The sequence below is a fragment of the Neofelis nebulosa genome, chromosome 2, assembly GCF_028018385.1.
Source record: "Neofelis nebulosa isolate mNeoNeb1 chromosome 2, mNeoNeb1.pri, whole genome shotgun sequence".
In the NCBI taxonomy this organism is placed as follows: Eukaryota; Metazoa; Chordata; class Mammalia; order Carnivora; family Felidae; genus Neofelis; species Neofelis nebulosa.
In genome coordinates, this window is record NC_080783.1 from 221,752,053 (window position 1) to 221,769,013 (window position 16,961).

The 16,961-nt window shown below is 48.1% G+C and overlaps 1 protein-coding gene across 3 annotated transcripts in view; it reads left to right on the forward strand.

The window, feature by feature from the left end:
- NADK (NAD kinase) overlaps positions 1-16,961 on the forward strand; it is a 33,003-nt gene that overhangs the window by 1,426 nt on the left and 14,616 nt on the right. Inside the window, exon 2 of one of the 3 annotated variants that reach the window (XM_058719419.1) lies at positions 10,149-10,208. The exons of the other annotated variants lie outside the window; for them this stretch is intronic. The gene's annotated coding sequence lies outside the window, so the exon portion shown is untranslated. The remainder of the gene's footprint in view (positions 1-10,148; positions 10,209-16,961) is intronic. 3 annotated transcript variants of the gene reach the window in all.

The window sequence follows — 16,961 nt, forward strand, 5'->3', positions numbered from 1 at the left end:
ACGGGGTGTGGGCCTGGGAGCGCGACCCCCGACTTGGCCCGCGACGACTGCCTCCTGAGTCGGCCCCTTGGCGGGCAGCCTGGCGGGTCGGCCCTCGCCGGCAGGTCGGGGTCACCGGAAAGCGCCCCGCACTCGGTGCCGGACACCCACCGGCGACCCGCGGCGGCTGGGACCCGCGGCGGCTGGAACCCGCGGGCGTCTCGGGCCGGGGTCGCTCCAAGCAAACGGATGCCTTTGGTTCTGAGTAACAGGTTACTTTTCCTTTCCCGTCTTGGGGCGCAACTGTCTCACGTGGAAGACTTCCTCATTCGTTTTGGGAATACCCCCTGGCTTTAACCAAGTGACTTGCTTTCCCATCTTTCCGGATGACGCCATTCAAGGACTCATTCCCCCAATTCCGCCTGCCCCCCGCACCTCCCCGTCCCCGGGCATTGCACACCCCGGGCCTTTCTTCACTGGGACCTTTGCCCCCGCCACCTGGCGACTTGAGGACAGGGACGGGTGCCAGTGCAGTGCCTAGCCCAGTGGCGCCGCTTGGAGGTGAGCCCTCCTGATGGGTCTGGGATTTTTGTTTTTGTTTTTAACTTGCCGGCAGGTCTGTGTTGCCAGCACAAAACCCGTGATGGTAGAGGTTCTCCCAGACGCTGGCCCAGCAGCAGTCAGTCCTTCCTTGGGCAGTGGAGGTGGCTGATAAGTAAAAGGGGAAACAGTTGATTTTATTGAGTTTACCACCTGAGAAAAGGTCGGTTTAACCTGCAGAATGAAGAGGCGGGTGTTTTATTATGGGAGTTGATGGCCCCATGTCTTTATTACCCAAATCACCACTTTTCTCAAAGCGTGGATGTTCCAACAGCCAGAGGGAGCTTCAGGAAGCAGGCCCAGCTCCCAGGGGAGGGAATGTGCAGGGACAGTGCACTTAGACCTGCAGGGCTGCCTCCAGCAGGGTCACTGCCATACTATTACACCTGTTGACGGCCGGGTGCAGCCGCCTGTCTATAAAAGCCCCCTTCGGGTCTCGAATCCTGTTCAGTTTATGGGGCTTCACGTTAGGCTCTTGGTTCGTGTTCCCAGAGAACTTTCCAAAAAGTCTTGGACGGTCTGCTGCCAGAGCAAATACCCACTGTTACAACATCCTTGCCAGCCTGGGGCATTCTGTATGGAGGGAGAAGGGAGGGGCGATTTAATAGGTACTTATCGTCCAACTCAGTGTCATCCAGTGAGGATGGGCCTGTTTCTGCCACCATATACGCTTTCCTTTTCCATTCAGTATTTCCGCAAATACGGATGGAGAGCTCACAGTGGACATCATGTGGGTCGTGTGCGTCTGTGGGCGTGTGTGGGACTTGTGTCCTGGTTGCCTCAGGCATCTCGGTGTGTCCCCTCTCCACCATGTGTGGGTTCTGTGAATACTTTTCTAATAAAACGTCTCAATGCCGAAGTTGCTTTTTTTTAAAATTCCTTTTTAATGTTTATTGATCTTTGAGAGCGCGTGAGCGGGGGAGGGGCAGGGAGGAGACACAGAATCTGAGGCAGGCTCCGGGCTCTGAGCTGTCAGCACAGAGCCTGATGCAGGGGCTCGAACCCACAAACTGTGAGATCATGACCTGAGCCGAAGAGGCTTAACTGACTGAGCTACCCAGGCGCCCCAGGATTTCATCCTTTTAAAACAGTTAAAACCAAACCAACCTGAATTAAATGAGAGTCCTGATTTATAATTGTCAAAAAATACTTAAATCTTAAAAGTTGGTTTTAATATTTAATATTATGTAGTTTATTGCTCAATCATCAAATTAGTCATTGCAAGTAAATATTAATAGCTTCTAGACAATGAGTAATATTTTTTTAAATTTTATTTATTTTAGAGAGCATGAGCCGGGGGAGAGAGATAGAGAGACGCGCGCACGCACACACACACACACACACACACACACACACACGGAGGGAGAGGGAGAGCGAGAATCCCAAGCAGGCTTCACACTGCTCTCAGAGCCTGACAAGGACTTGGACTTGATCCCACAACCCTGGGTCACAGCCTGAGCCAAAATCAAGAGTCAGACACTCAACCAACTGAGTTACTCAGGCACCCCAAAAATAGATGATTTTGAAATACATTTGTCTTTTGTGATTTTGATTGATTTCTTTTTTTTTTTTATTAAATGTTCATTCTGAAATAATTACAGATTCACAGGAAGTTGTGAAAGTAGTACAGAGAGACCCTTGTAACCTTCTCCAGCTGCATTTAACATACCTGTAGTACAGTAATACGAAAACTAGGAAATCGGCATTGGAAAAATAACGTTAGCTATACTACACTCCTAATTCAGATTTTACCAGTGTTTTATGTGTGTATAATTCTCTGCACTTTTACCCCATTAATATACAGGTGTACCTACAACCACAGTCGAGACTCGGAACTCTTTGTCAGTGAGGGATCCCCTGCTGCCCCCTGCCACGCTCACATTCCCGGCACCCTCCACTCTTCCCCTCCTCTGTGATTTCGTGATCTTGAGAATGTGTATGGGACCATTCAGTATGTCACCGATTGACTCGGCATAATGCCCCCGAGGTCCATCCGAACTGTTGCCGGCATTCATAGCCTGTCCCTGCTTGTATTTTACTGTGTGGATGGATGGTTGGCAGTTTGTTTAATTAACTAGCAGGGAGACGTGGGGGCGGCCGGTTGCAGTCTTTGGCTGTGGCCTGCAAAGTGGCTGTGGACAGATGATAAACACCAACTTGCAGTTGCTGGCTTGTATGGTTTTGTTTTTAAGATTTTATAAGAAACTGCCAGGCTTCCAGACTATATACCTTCCACGTTCCCACTGCAGTGCATGAGTGCTGGTTTCTCTACAGTCTGGCCTTTGGTTGTCCTGGCCGACCTGGCAGGTGTGTAGGGACACGGTCCTTTGAATTTGCATTTCGGAGCAGCTGACGGTGTGGGTCTTTCACGTCTTGGTTACTGCGTGCACATCCTCTGTTTAATCTTTTTTGCCCATTTTCTAATTGGAATCTTGAGTTTTTTACTGTGGCATTTTGAGATCTCTTTACATATTCTAGATAGAAAACCTTTGTTGGATATCTGGTTTCCAGATATTTTCTCCCGGTCTGCAGCTTGTTGTTTTTATTCTTTTAATAGGGTCTTCCACAGAGCAAGCTTCTCATTTTAATTAAGTCCAATGTATTGTTTTTTGTTGTTTTTTTACCTTTTATGGACTGCTTTTTATATCACGTATAACAAATTCTCTCTAGTCCTAGGTTCTAAAAACTTCCTCCTGTGTTTCTTTTCCTCCTTCCCGTCTTCCCTCTTTCCTTCCTTCCTTCCCTCCCTCCTTCCTTCCATCCCTTTTTTTTTTTTTTTAATTTTTTTAACGTTTATTTATTTTTGAGACAGAGAGAGACAGAGCATGAACGGGGGAGGGGCAGAGAGAGGGAGACACAGAATCATAAGCAGACTCCAGGCTCTGAGCCATCAGCCCAGAGCCCGACGCGGGGTTCGAACTCACGGACCGCGAGATTGTGACCTGAGCTGAAGTCGGACGCTTAACCGACTGAGCCACCCAGGCGCCCCCCCTTCCATCCCTTTTTTAATAGGCTTCACACCCAGGACAGAGCCCGACTCAGGGCTTGAACTCATGACCCTGACATCAAGACCTGAGCTGAGCTCAAGAGTCAGACACTTAACCAACTGAGCCACCAGGTGCCCCTCTTTTTTTTTTTTTTATTAATTTTTTTTTAAAATGTTTTTATTTTTGAGACAGAGACAAGGCATGAGCAGGGGAGGGGCAGAGAGAGGGAGACACTGAATCTGAAGCAGGCTCCAGGCTCCGAGCTGTCAGCACAGAGCCTGATGCAGGGCTCGAACTCACAGATTATGAGATCATGACCGGAGCTGAAGTGGGACGCTCAACCGACTGAGCCACCCAGGCGTCCCCTTTTTTTCTTTCTTTTTTTTTTTTTTTTGAGGTTTTATTTTTTTAAGTATCTCTCCACCCAACATGGGGCTTGAACTCACAACTCTGAGACCAAGAGTCACATGCTCCACCGACTGAGGCAGCCAGGTGTCCCTCTCCTACATTTTCTAATGAAAGCTTTATAGTTTGTGTCTTACACTTGATACAGTCCATTTTTATTTGTTTTCAGTTAATTTTTGTTTAAGGTGTGAAGTTCAGGTTGAGGTTCACTTTTGTTTCCCCAGCTTTATTGAGAAGTAATTGACATATGTCACCATGTAAGTTTAAGGCGGACAGCATTTGTTGGGTACAAAGTGTTGCCCTAAGACTCAGTGTTGTAGAATTCTAGAGCTGCAAGTGGGAGCTGAGATAGCACGATCTGCACATTTGGCTGCAGAGGGGACTGGAGTCGGCACTTGTCCCACGGACAGCTGAGGAGCTGGTGGGAAGTGATTTTGACCTGGTGGAAGCAGCTTGGAAGGCCATGCACCGCATGCTGGACAACGACCTTTGTCATGATTGATGGATCATCCCTTCCCAACGGGTCTCGGTGCTTGGGAAGGAGCCCTTTATTTGGCTTTTTTTTTTTTAACGTTTATTTTTGACAGAGCACAAGCGGGACAGTGGCAGAGAGGGACAAAGGATCCAAAGCAGGCTCTACACTGACAGCAGCGAGCCCAATGTGGGGCTCAAACTGCAAGATCGTAAGCTGAGCCTAAGTCAGACGCTTAACCGACTGAGCCACCCAGGTGTCCCTTGACTTCTCAACTAATAAAACTTATAAATTAAACTTTCAGCATTGATTACAGACCTGACGTTCCCCTCTGCCATTTAAATGAGAATTACCCAGAATGATTTGTTCCTTTGAATATGGTACCCATGATGGCAAACAAAATATGTAAAAATCCGGTGATTATAAAATTCACTACAAGCCTTTCGAAAATATCGGCATTGTAGGGGTTAATTTATTTATCTTCTCAGGGCCATAGTAAGCTTACTAGGTAGTTCTTTCTATGCCTCCCTGGAGTGATAGTGTTCCACGTCCTAGGATTATGGCCTTCCTTGCCCAGCTCACAGTGCGGGGTCAGCGTAAGGATGCGTGACGCTCGGGACCATGTGTGTCCCCCTGGTGACCGTAGCTGCAGAGCCCCGTGTGGAGCATTTGCATTATTGTTTAATATTGTTTCCTGAACTTCTCTTCAGTGGGGCTTTTTAAGGCGTTACTTCCTTACCCACGGCCGTCAGCTCCTTGCAGCCTGCTGCAGTGTCCCCAAGCGTGCTCTTCGATATGTGTTTGAACAGAGTTTTGGACCCATTCCCTGCAGCCGCCCACTTACCTCATGTGTTCCTGGAAACCGAAGTGTGCTCTCCATGGTCATTTAGAAAGGACGTCAGGGGCGCTGACCAGGAGCTGGCTCTGCAGGGTCCTCTCTCCTCTAGGACCCTGGGCCCCTCTTGTAGGCCCCCCTGCCGTGTTGGGTCCTGTTCTGTAGGCACTGTGGTTGTCAGCAGGGGCTTAAGAGTATGGGCCCGGATGCCAGCTCTGCCCCGTCCGAGCCATGTGACCCTGGACTGAAGTGTCCTAGACGCTCCCTGTGCGGCTTATTGTGAGGGGGAGTCAGGCGATGGCACCTGAGCCCCCGGCCGGGGCCTGCCAGGGTGGGCACTGGGCCTGGCCAAGGGCCCTGGTTCCCCTGGATGTGCTCCTGCTGTCCGTCGGTCGTCCCAGTTTCGGGTGACTGTCCACATTCCTGCAACCGTTCCTGCTTCTGCTGCTTCGTTTCCGGGCAGCTCGAGGGAGGCACAGGCGCACGGGACCTGGCTCGGCCTTATCTAGACGCTTCCCTCCTCCTGAGCTGGCGGTGACACGTATTTTACCCTGTTCACCCTTGTCTGTGTCACAGCCGGCTTCGGTGTCATTTGTCAACCCTTTTTTTCTCAGACATCGTTTGTTCCCACAATGGTAATAATTTCCTTTCAGAGCTTACGACTCATTACAACTTGCCTAGTAGGTTCCTTTAACTGCTTCTTTTGCCCTTTCTTCACCGCAGGTGGTTCTGAGTCCCACACCTTGTGGGGCATTTCGGGCACCCCTGCCCTGATTTTGTACATTAGAGGAGAGCAGCGGTTTGTTTTCCCCATCAGGGTGGCGGGAGGAGGTTGCCACACGCCTCTTGGTAACAGCGCACGATGGATTTTTTTCCCCTCCTTTGCTGAGGTTTTATTAGTAAAAAATGTTAATTTTGTTTTAAATTTTTTTTTTAATGTTTATTTATTTTTGAGAAAGACAGAGTGCGAGCAGGGGAGGGGTAGAGAGAGAAGGAGACACAGGATCCGAAGCAGGCTCCAGGCTCCGAGCTGTCAGCACAGAGCCCGACGCGGGGCTCGAACCCGCGCACCATGAGACCATGCCCCGGGTGGAAGTCGGACACTTAACAGACTGAGCCCCCAGGCTCCCCAACAAGAGTTATCTGAGCCCCCTGTCTGAGCTTCCACGTCTTCACAGGGAAGAAAGCACTCCAGGGCACAAATTGTTTTCGCAGAGTTAATATACGTTTTACATCTTGTAAAAGCTCAAAAGATGAGAGATCAGCACATAGGCCAGCATCCCGAGTTGTATCGTGAAGGAATTCAGGGGCAGGAGCTTTGCTCGATGTCTCCAGGGCAAGATGGTTTTCCTTCAGGCTGCTCTCTCACGAGGCACAGGCACAGTGTGCACGTGAGCCATAAACCAGGCCTTGGGTTCGAACAAAGTTTACGTACAGTCACGCTGACTTAGAAATCTAAAGTGGAGCCCCTTGTATGCGAGGCCCGTAGAGAGTTTCTCTCTCATCGTAGCTGACGCACAATGTTATATTAATTTCAGACGTGCAACACCGATTCAACAACGTCTGTACCTTACTCAGTGTTCACTATGGTAGAGACAGTCTCCGTCTGTCCCTGTACAACGTTATTGCAGAATTACTGACTTTTTTTCCCATGCTGTCCTTCTTCGTCCCTGACTTGTTTACTTGATAACTGGAAGTTTGTACCTCTTAATCCCCTTTACCTGTTCCATCCATCCCCACACCCACTGGCCACATAGCAACCACTCGTTTGTCCTCCATACGTGAAAGTGTTTTTTGTTCGTTTGTTTTGTTTAGATTCCACCTTAAGTAAGAGTATATGGTATTTGTCTTTCTCTGACTTATTTCACTTAGCTAAATACTCTAGCTCCATCCATGTTGTCACACATGGCAAGGTCTGATCCTTCGTTGTTGTTTTAAGCATTTATTTTATTTTGTTCATTTTTTAAGTAAGCTCTACACCCAGTGTGGGGCTTGAACTCATGAACCAGAGATCAAGAGTCACACGCCCTACCGACCCAACCAATCAGGCACCCCAAGATCTGATCCTTTTTTATGACTAATACTCTTGTATGTTCCACATCTTCGTCATTCATTGTCCTGTGGATGGACACTTGGGCTGCTCCCATATCTTGGCTATTGTAAGTAGTGCTGCGTACACATAGGGGTGCAGATATCCTTTCAAACGAGTGCTTTTTTGGGTAAATACCCAGGAATGGAATTAGTGGACCATATGATACTTCTGTTTTTAATTTTTTGAGGCACCTCCATTCTGCTTTCCATGGTGGCTGCACCAGTTTACATTCCTCCCAACGGTGCACAAGATTTTCCTTTTCTTCACATTCTCACCAACAGTTGTTTTCTTGTCTTTTTGGCTCTAGCCATTCTTCCAGGTGTAAGGTAATACCTCATTGTGGTTTTGATTTCTGTTTCCCTGATGATTAGTGATGTTGAGCGTCTTTTCATGTGTCCGTTGGCCATCAGTAGGTCTTTGGAAAAATGTCCATTCAAGTTCTCTGTCCATGTTTTAATCAGAGTGTTTTTTTTTTTTTCTGTTGAGTTGTATAAATTCTTTATATATTATGGATATTAATTCCTTATCAGATATATCATTTACAAATATCTCCTTTCATTCACTAGTTGCCTTTTTGTTTTGTTGATGATGTCCTTTGCTGTGAAAAAGCTTTTTCCTTTGGTGTAGACTCAGTGGTTTATTTTAGCTTTTGTTGCCCTTGCCTCAGGAGACATAATTATGTTGCTAAGGGTGATGTCCCAGAGATTACTGTCTGTGTTTTCTTTTAGGAGTTTGTTTTTTTTTTTTGGTTTCAGTTCTCACATTTAGGTCTTCAATGAATTTTGAGTTTATTTTTGTGTATGGTTTAAGAAAGTGGTCCAGTTTCATTCTTTCGCATGTAGCTGTCCAGTTCTACCAACACTATTTATTGAAAAGGCTGTCTTTTCCCCATTGTATATTCTTGCTTCCTTTGTCATAGATCAATTGACAGTATGGGTGTGGGTTTATTTCTGGGCTCTCTATCCTGTTCCATTGGTCTGTGTATCTGTTTACGTGCCAGTACCATATTGTTTTGATCACTGTAGCTTTGTAGTGTAGTTTGAAGTCTCAGATTGTGATGCCTCCAGCTTTGTTCTTCTCGAGATTACTTTGGCTGTGGCAGGTCTTTAGTGGTTCCATATAAATTTTAGGATTATTTGTTCTAGTTCTCTGAAAAATACTATTAGTATTTTGATAGGGATTGCATTAAATCTGTAGATTGCTGTGGGTAGTATGAACATTTTAACAATATTCTTCCATGAACATGGTATATCTTTCTATTTGTGTCATCTTTGATTTCTTTCATCAGTGTTTTATAGTTTTCAGAGTACAGATATTTTACCTCCTTGGTTAAATGGGATGGTCAAAATGGATTTTTAAATTTTTTCTTAATCTTTGTTTATTTTTGAGAGAGAGAGAGAGAGAGACAGAGTGTGAGCAAGGGAGGAGCAGAGAGAGAGGGAGACACAGAATCCGAAACAGACTCCAGGCTCCGAGCTGTCAGCCCAGAGCCTGATGCAGGGCGTGAACTCACCGGCGATGAGATCACGACCTCTGCTGAAGTCGGATGCCCAACTGACTGAGCCCCCCAAGGGTCCCCCTTTAGACAGTTCTTAATGTAATAAGGAGGTAAACACATGCATGTGGTTTTTTTTTCACATACTGAGCCAAACTCTGCCATCTTGTATCTCTTACCAGCATCTCCTGGCACCTTTTTGGGTCCTGCATGGCCTTTCTGTCCTCACCTCCCGGCACTTGGCGCCACCCCCCAGCTCTGCATCCTGAAACCCTTGCCGCTCTCGGGTCTCCTGCCCACCCACCCCCGGGGAGCCCATCCAATTCCGTGGTTGTAAGCGTTCACCAGGTGCTGACGGAACCCAGATCTCTGTGCCCAGACCAGCCTGTCCCCTGAACTCTGGCCTTCAACGTGTAGCCTGCTTGGCTGGTAATAGCCATGTGAATTCGGTGAGGCACTTTTCAAAAGGCCCTTAGAACCCTCAGTAAAATAGGATTTCTGTAGCTTCCATCATCAGATGGGGAGGGAAGACAGGCCACAAATGAGAGAGCAATGTGAGGGCAGGTAGTGACAACCACAGAGACAAGGAAATGAGTGTGGGGGAATATGGAAGTCTTGAGAAAGTGGCATTTAAGCAAAGATCTCAGTGGCGGCTTATTTCCAGCTTCAGGGCATCGCAAGTAGGGTCCCACACAAGTCTTTGTGTGGACCCGCGCTTTCGTTTCTCTTGGCGACGCCCAGGAGCGGAGAGGCAGGAGCCTGTGGCGGATGTACCGGCTCCGTTCCCAGCAACGGTGTGGGCGACACTTGGCGTGGTCAGTCGGCCTTCTCACTTCCTCAGCCGGTCCAGCAGTGTCACGTGCTTTCCTACTGTGGCTCGAACTCGTGTTTCCGCGATGGCTGATGCCCTCGGGCATCCTTTCATGTGCTTCTTCCCAGTTGATACGTCTTCTTTGGGGAACTTGCCCAAAGTTGGGATCTTTTGCCCATTTTCTTTCAGTTTTTATAATCCTTTATGCATTCTGGATGCGAGGCTTTTGTAACATATGTGTGTAGCAACCTGTAGCTTCTATTTTCATTTTCTGAACAGTTATTTTAAGAAGGGTAAAAGATTTTAATTGTAATGAATTTGTCAGGTCTTTTTCTTTGATACTTTGTGATCTTTGATTTAAGGAACTTTTTGCCAGATCCAGGGCCACTAAGATTTTCTTCAGTGTAAAAGTTGTGTAGTTTTGATTCTTACGTTTAGGTGTATAATCCATGTTGTGTTAACCTTTGTCCAGGCACACTTCGGAGATATTGTGGGCTGGGGTCCACTGCAGTAAGGCAAATCCTGCAATAAAGTGAGTCAAATGAATCTTTTTGGTTTCCCAGTGCACATAAAATTTGTGTTGATAGTGTATTGTAGTTTCTGAAGTGTGAAGTGTCTAAAAAAACAATGTACACACCTCAATTTAAAAATACTTTTCTTGGGGCGCCTGGGTGGCGCAGTCGGTTAAGCGTCCGACTTCAGCCAGGTCACGATCTCGCGGTCTGTGAGTTCGAGCCCCGCGTCAGGCTCTGGGCTGATGGCTCGGAGCCTGGAGCCTGTTTCTGATTCTGTGTCTCCCTCTCTCTCTGCCCCTCCCCCGTTCATGCTCTGTCTCTCTCTGTCCCAAAAATAAATAAAAAATGTTGAAAAAAAAAAAATATTAAAAATACTTTTCTTGGGGCGCCTGGGTGGCGCAGTCGGTTAAGCGTCCGACTTCAGCCAGGTCACGATCTCGCGGTTCGTGAGTTCGAGCCCCGCGTCAGGCTCTGGGCTGATGGCTCGGAGCCTGGAGCCTGTTTCCGATTCTGTGTCTCCCTCTCTCTCTGCCCCTCCCCCGTTCATGCTCTGTCTCTCTCTGTCCCAAAAATAAAAAAATTTAAAAAAATAAAAATAAAAATAAAAAAAAAATAAAAATACTTTTCTTGCTGAGGCACCTGGTTGGCTCAGTCGATGGAGCACGTGACTCTTGATCTCAGGGTCCTGAGTTCCAGCCTCGTGGTGGGTGTAGAGATTACTTAAAAATGAAATCTTATAAAGTAAAAATAAATTTGGGGCGCCTGAATGGCTCACTTGGTTAAGCGTCCGACTTCAGCTCAGGTCATGAACTCACGGTTCATGGGTTGGAGACCCGCATCAGGCTCTGTGCTGTCAGCCTGGAGCCTGCTTTGGATTCCGTGTCTCCCTCTCTCTCTGTTCCTCCCCTGCTCACACTCTGTTTGTCTGTCTCTTTCTCTCTCTCAAAAATAAATAAAGGTTAAAAAAATATTTTTAAATAAAAATAGATATTGGTAAAAATGCTAACCATCATGTGAGCTCAAGGGACAGCTGCTGACTGGGCACTGTGGCGGGTGCCGAAGGCTGGCGTGGCCGTGGCAATTTCTTAAAATAAGACAACAATCAGCTTTCTGTACTGATTAACTTTTCCTTTCAAGGATGATTTCTCTGCAGTACGTGTTGCTGTTTGATAGCATTTTACCCACAGAACAACTTTTAAAATTGGAGCCCATCCCCTCTCACCCTCCTGCTGCTTTATCAACGAAGTGTATGTCATATTCTATTTTTAATGTTTATTTATTTTTGAGAGGGAGAGAGCACATGTGCGAGTGAGCAGGGGAGGGGGCAGAGAAAGAGAGAGGGATCCAAAAGGGGCTCCGCGTTGACGGCAGAGGGCTCAGTGCGAGGCTTGGACCCATGAGCCGTGAGATCATGACCTGAGCCAGAGTCAGACGTTTAACCGACTGGGCCACCCAGGTGCCCCAAGTGTACGTCATATTCTAAATCCTTTTTCACTTCAGTCTTCATGGCGTCTCCACCAGGAGTAGATTCCAGCTCAAGAAGTCACTTTCTTTGCTCGTTTGTAAGAAACAGATCCTCATCCATTCAGGCTTTGTCCCAAGACCACAGCGATGCAGTCACCTCTTCAGACCACGCTTCCGATCGTAGTCCCCCTGTTGCTTCTACACACCTGCATCCTTCCTCCCCTGATGGCTGGACCCCCTGAAAGTCCTCCATGAGTGCGGGAGTCCACTCCTTCCAAACTCCCATTCGTGTTGGTATTTTGTCCTCTTCCCATGAATCACAAGTGTTAATGGCATGTGGGATGGTGAACTGGTGAATCCTTTCCAGAAAGTTTTCAGTTGACTTTGCCCACATCCGTTAGAGGAATCACTATCTGCGGCAGCTATAGCCTTGTGAGATGCATTTCTGTAATAATAAGGCTTGAAAGTTGAAATTGTGCCTTAATCCAGGGGCTGCAGGATGGCTGTGGTGTTAGCAGGCATCGAAACACCCTTAACCTTGCTGTACGTCTCCCTCAAAGCTCTGGGGTGAGCAGGTGCACTCTCAGCAGTAATTTTTTTTTAATTATTTTTTTTAATCTTTATTTATTTATTTATTTTAAACGTTTTTTATTTATTTTTGGGACAGAGAGAGACAGAGCATGAACGGGGGAGGGGCAGAGAGAGAGGGAGACACAGAATCGGAAACAGGCTCCAGGCTCCGAGCCATCAGCCCAGAGCCTGACGCGGGGCTCGAACTCACGGACCGCGAGATCGTGACCTGGCTGAAGTCGGACGCTCAACCGACTGCGCCACCCAGGCGCCCCTAATCTTTATTTATTTTTGAGAGAGAGACACACACACAGAGCACGAGAGAGAAGGAGACACAGAATCCAAAGCAGGCTCCAGGCTCCGAGCTGTCAGCACAGAGCCCGATGTGGGGCTCGAACCCATGAACCGCGAGCGAGATCATGACCTCAGCCGAAGTCGGACGCTTAACCGACTGAGCCACCCAGGCGCCCCTGTCAGCAGTAATATTTTGAAAGGAGTCTTTTTTTTCCTGAACAGTAGATCTCGACAGTGGGCTTAACATATGTAGTCAACCACGTTGTAAGCAGATGACTGTCATCCAGCTTTGTTGTTTCTTTTCTAGAGTGGAGGCAGAGTAGACTTAGCATAATTCTTTAGGGCCCAAGGATTTTCTCCATGGCCACTGAGCATTGACTTCAACCAAAAGTCACCAGCTGTGTTACACTGGTGAGAGAGTCGGCCTGTCCTTTGAAGCTTTGAAGCCAGGCACTGACTTCTCCTCTCCAGCTCTGACTGTCCTCAGTGGCATCTCCTAAATGAGGCTGCTGCGCCGACATCGACAGTGTGTAGCTTGGCACAGCAGCCTGATTAACGACCTCAGCCCGATCTGGAGACCTCGCTCCAGCTTCTGCAGTGGCACCTGCCGCTCTTCACCTGCAGGCTCACGGAAGGCAGGCAGCTTCTCTCCTCCACCCTCAGGAACCAACCCCCGCTGCCTCCCAGCTCACCCTCTGCAGCTTCCTTGCCTCCCTCAGCCCCCACAGACTTGAGGAGAGTCGGGGCCTTGCTGTGGATCAGACTGCGGTTTGAGGGTGTGTTGTGGCTGGTTTGAGCCGCAAAAAGGCCGTTTTGCTTTCTCGTCTCTGTGTGTTCGTTCACTGGAGCGCGCTTTTAATGCCCTTCGGGATCTCTTCCTTTGTGGCCACGGCTCCGCTGTTTGGGGCCAGAGGCCTAGCTGTCAGCCTGTCTCGGTTTTCAATGCGCCTTCTCACCAAGCTTGGTCATTTCTAGCTTCGATTTAAAGTGACCCTTGATCTCAGAGTTGTGAGTTCAGGCCCCACTCTGGGCGGAGCCTACTTAAAACAAACTTCTTTCACTTGGACACCTAGAGGTGATTGTGGGGTTAGTGATTGGCCCATTGGCAACATTGTTGTGTCTCGGGGCAGGGAGGCCTGAGGAGAGGGGGAGAGACGGGGAGCCAGCCAGTCAGTGGAGCCTTCAGGACACGCACAGCACTCATCTCTCCAGTTTGCTGTCTTAGGTGGGCGCAGGGTCGCGGTGCCCCAAGAGACTTCTAATTGTAATCTCAGAGATCACTGAGCACCATGACAAGTACGGTAATAGAGAAAAAGTTTGAAACATGCGAGAATTACCAAAATGTGGCTCAGAGACACGAGGTAAGCCGGTGCTCGTGCAAAGTGGTGCCCGGAGACTTGCTCGCCACAGGGTCACCGCAGACCTTCAGCTTGTAAGAAACGCAGTGTGTGCAAAGCACAACAAAGCCAAGTACTATGAAATGACTTACGCCTGTATGTGGTGTGAGGAAAGAACTTAACGTTATTCTCTTAGACGTGGCTATCAAGTTTTTCTAGAACTATTTGAAGAAACGATCTCTCTGTCGAATCACCTTGACCCTTCTGTCGGACATCCGTTGCTTGTGGTTCAGCCAGTGGAGCAGGCGACTCTTGACCTCAAGGTGATGAGCTGCAGCCCCATGTCAGGTGTAGAGATCACTTGATTACAAATAAGTAAGCACATTTTTTTTTTTTTTATTTATTTTTTTTTTTTTAATTTTTTTTTTTTTCAACGTTTTTTATTTATTTTTGGGACAGAGAGAGACAGAACATGAACGGGGGAGGAGCAGAGAGAGAGGGAGACACAGAATCGGAAACAGGCTCCAGGCTCCGAGCCGTCAGCCCAGAGCCTGACGCGGGGCTCGAACTCACGGACCGCGAGATCGTGACCTGGCTGAAGTCGGACGCTTAACCGACTGCGCCACCCAGGCGCCCCATTAAGCACATTTTTATTTTTTTATTTTTTATTTTTTTGAAATTTTTTTTTTCAACGTTTTTTATTTATTTTTGGGACAGAGAGAGACAGAGCATGAACGGGGGAGGGGCAGAGAGAGAGGGAGACACAGAATCGGAAACAGGCTCCAGGCTCCGAGCCATCGGCCCAGAGCCTGACGCGGGGCTCGAACTCACGGACTGCGAGATCGTGACCTGGCTGAAGTCGGACGCTTAACCGACTGCGCCACCCAGGCGCCCCAAGCACATTTTTAAAAAGAGAAAAGAAAATCCATTGATGGTATCCGTGTGAGGGCGTCATTGTGGACCCTCTTCTGTTCCTTCAGTCTGTGTCTGTGTCAGTACCACGCGGTCTGGTTACGGTACCGACCGCGAAGTCGGGTAGTGTGCTTTTCCAGTCTTCTCGTTATTCCAGGTCCTCCACATTTGCATTTGAGTTTTAGAATCAGTTTGCCATTTTCTTTGGAAAAGTCTGCTGGGTTTTTGTGTGTGGGAATTGAGAAGAGTCTATATGCCGGTTTGAGGAGACCTTCACCTTCTCCAGTCTGGGAACACGGCGCGTCTCTCCCGTTACGTGCTTCCTTCACTTCTGTCAGCAGCGTTTTGTAATTTTCAGTGCACAGGGTTTGCACCTCTTACTGTTATTGAGGTGTAAGTGGCACGTAACCAACTAGTTTCAGGTGTACGACGTAACGATTCGGTGTCTATATGTGGCGCAGTGACCACTACAGCGAGTCTCTAAACATCCCTCCCCACACACAGTTCCAGATTGTTTCCTTATGATGACAGCTTGTAAGCTCTTTTCTCTTAGCAACGTTCAAACGTCCGCTCTTACTATTAGCGAAAAGTCTCCTTGCTGTATGTTACATCTCGTGACCTAGAACTCAAATTGGGTTTTGTACTTTTTTTGTCGACCATATCCCTCCATATCTTGTATTTCAATGCTATCGTAAACGGTGTTTTTAAATTTAGATTTCTTATTGTTTGTTGCTAGTACACAGAAATATAGTTGACATTTGTATATTGATTTTTTTTCTTCTGTAACCTTGCTAATAAACTCAGTTATTAGATGTAGTCACTCTTTTTGTAGATTCCTTATGATTTTCTACGTAGAAGATCATGTCATCTGACAGTACAGGTTTTTTTTAAAGTAGTCTCTGCACCCAGTGTGGGGCTTAAACTTACGACCCCGAGATCAAGAGTCACACGCTCCACCGACTGAGCCAGCCAGGCACCCCTGACGGTAGAGTTTTACTTGTTTCTTTTTTTTCTTATGCCTTGTACTTTGTTTTCCTGCCATATTACACTGGCTGTGGCCTCCAGTACAGTATCGAATAGGAGTGGTTATACCAGACATGTTTTTGTAAGTTTTGGTTTTTATTAAAGATTTTTTTCGGGGCGCCTGGGTGGCTCAGTTGGTCGGGCGTCCGACTTCAGCCCAGGTCATGATCTCACGGATCGTGGGTCCGAGCCCTGCATCGGGCTCTGTGCCGACAGCTCAGAGCCTGGAGCCTGCTTTGAATTCTGTGTCTCCCTCTCTCTCTGCCCCTCCCCACTCATGCTCTGACTCTCTCTGTCTCTCAAAAATTAATAAACATTGAAAAAGCAATTAAAAAAAATTTTTTTTCATATATTTGGATAAAACATCAGTGCTTCTCAAGCTAGGAGGATATTAATCTACTAGGGTAGTGTTGTCAACTCCAGCTAAAATTCAGAATCACTTGCGGAGGTGATGCCAGGGCATCTGCGTGACTCAGTCCATTAAGCATCCAGTTCTCGATTTCGGCTCAGGTCACGATCCCAGGGCCGTGCGTGGGAGCCCCCACGTCAGGCTGCGCGCCGACAGTGTGGAGCCTACTTGGGATTCTCTTGCTCTCTTCCTCTGCCCTGCCCCCTATGCGTGCTCTGTATCAGGATAAGTCAACACTGAAAAAAAAAACAAACAAACCAAAAAACCGCTGATGCCTTTTGGGACACCTAGGTTAAGCGTCTGACCCTTGATCTAAGCTCAGGTCTTGCTCTCAGCGTCGTGAGTTCAAGCCCCAGGCTGGGCTCTGTGCCCAGCATGAGGCCCACTTAAAAAAAAATTGCAACAAATTACTGGTGCCTTTGGCCTGGGTTGGGTGTAGGGATTATTTCCCGAAGCTCCTCGGGGGGTTGGAAGGTACGGCCAGGGTGGGAGTGCAGGGACACCGTCACCTCTGCCCTGAGCACCGAGGCCCCTCCTGTCCGTGGGCTCGGAGCTTCCCTCGTGCCCCCCCGCCCCCAGTGCCAGCCTCTGCTGTCCTCGACCCTCTTCTGTGGAACGCGTGGCTCTGTCATGTGTGTTGTCATCTCATTCCCGCTCCCTGTGAAGTGGGTTGTGCGGCTGGTTCCCCTGCTGGGTTCCACCCGGGGTGTCCCCTTCAGGGGTCTCCCCAGGGGCCCCGTCGCCCTGGCCCGGAGGGGGGC